A 2,252-nucleotide genomic window follows, 5' to 3' on the forward strand; every position below is an offset into this window, starting at 1 on the left:
TAGGGAACGTAGGAACATGATATATATATATATATATATATATTGTAGTATTTGTATAATTAATTATTATGTGGTCACAATAATAATAATAACTGGACTATATACGTTCAACTTATATAGGTACTATATTCGTATATTATACAGTACATTAAAGTCGCGATAGTTATTTACATATTTATATTTTATATAGGTACCAATCAATTATATATATATATATATATATATATGCATAGTTAATACGGACAAACTATATTTTATACTGTTTTATTTTTATTTTGTGAAAAAAGTGATTTTTTATTATTATAATTTTTTTTCTTGTTAATCATCGTGTATTGACATAAACTGATATTTTTATTGTTTCGTGAGTAATGTCTAAGTGTTTTAAATTTTAAGTATTTGTATTTTTGCGTTTTTATGAATCGAGCTGTTATGATTATTTACCTATCGATCGTGTTTTATTGTTGCTGTTTACATTTTAAAACTAAATTACCGCCCTCAGAGCTTCCTCGATGACCTTTCCCCCTGAAATGTCTGTATTATTATTATTAATATTACCATATTATTAAGCCGTTATACTATATGTTTAAATTACATTTAAATACATTTTTGTTCGATATTATTATAATATGACCATATTATTATAGTTTACTTTCTGGTTTATATTTTAAAAAAAAATTGTTTACCATCTAAATTCTATTTGTATTTGCGATAAATGTATTATAATATTAATTATTGTAGATTATCGTTTTTAATTGTTTTTGCCGATATTTTCGGTAGTTGAAATTTAATGATTGATATATTATTATTAAACTATATGTTTATTTTCGTCGTCATCAAGGGTAAAATGTTTAGCACGCGATTTATATATGGCTCTAGTCAATACCATTTACGATATTGTTAGTTTTAAATATTTATATTGGCGCTTTGTAAGAACATTAAATAATATTATGTGTATGAAATATAAATCATATATATATGTATTATATTACTTTGTTGTTTCCGTTTTTTTTTTTTTTTTAGAAATAATTTGGTTTTTGTTCCCACGTATCTAAAACTTAAAATAATAATTATTTTATTTAACGTACGGCGAAAAAAAAACCGTTTGTAAGTAACCGACAAAAATATGTAATACGCACAATGTCATGCGAAACGCAAACGGACGAGGCCGACTGCGGCTGGTGGTTATTTATTTTTTTTTTTTTCGAATTTCGCACACACGCATCTGCGCCGTTCGGGTGGCGCGCGTGTTTGGTCGGTCGGCCGCGCTCGCAGTAATCCGTAGTTCGTCGCCGGAACAGATGTAAGCTATAATATATTATTATTATGCACAACAGTAATAATAAAAATAATACGATACTTAAACACTGCGCGGAGACCGTCCACGTTTCACCGGCAGGCAACACTGACCTAGCAGTGTACCTACCCCTTTCCATGTTTCGGCTATTATTTCGGTTTTTGTTTCACCCGCCGGCCGGTGTCGCAGTCATTTTCGTTTGACCTATATTCAGACACGTGCCCCGAACGCGGCTCGCACTTCGGGCACAGCTGTTTTGCTGCGAACTGTGCGCATTGTGTAGTATAGTATTATTATATAAATTATATTATTATATTATTATATTATTATATAGTATTATTGTTATTATAATATACTCTTCTGACGTTCGATACTACGTTGTTATTGTAGGTGTGAGTGAGCCGGTGAGTGGACCGCCGGTGATTGGTAAATGAAAGTCTATAATATATCATAGGTACGGGCGGTGGTAAACTCTCCCGATTTTTAAAACTAGTAAACTCTCCCGATGGTGAACTCTCCCGGGTAAATATTATGTTTACCTGAAAGAAATGTGTATAAACTCTCCCAAGTTATTTTATATGTTATTGCTACCCTATGAATTGGCTTCACTGCAGAGATTGTGATTATAATTTTTATTATGAATTGTATTACCATATATTTTAATCTGTATTTATCTTGTGTTAAGTGATAACAACGTATTATGATAACATGCGACGGACTGAATTATTTTAGTGTTACAAACTGCAGTGTAAAACGAATGTTACCCCATGCTCCCCTAGATTAGTAATACTGAAGTAGACCCGGGAGAGTTTACATGTTCCCGTCAGGTAGTATTGGACTAAACCCGGGAGAGTTTACATGTCATTAAAATCGGGAGAGTTTACAATCGCCCATACGTACATATAGTGGGTTATGTCGAGCAGTGGAATACGCGGCCACGCGGGGGTAGAGGGTTCCG

The sequence above is a fragment of the Myzus persicae genome, unplaced genomic scaffold (assembly GCF_001856785.1).
Source record: "Myzus persicae strain clone G006 unplaced genomic scaffold, MPER_G0061.0, whole genome shotgun sequence".
Lineage (NCBI taxonomy): Eukaryota > Metazoa > Arthropoda > Insecta > Hemiptera > Aphididae > Myzus > Myzus persicae.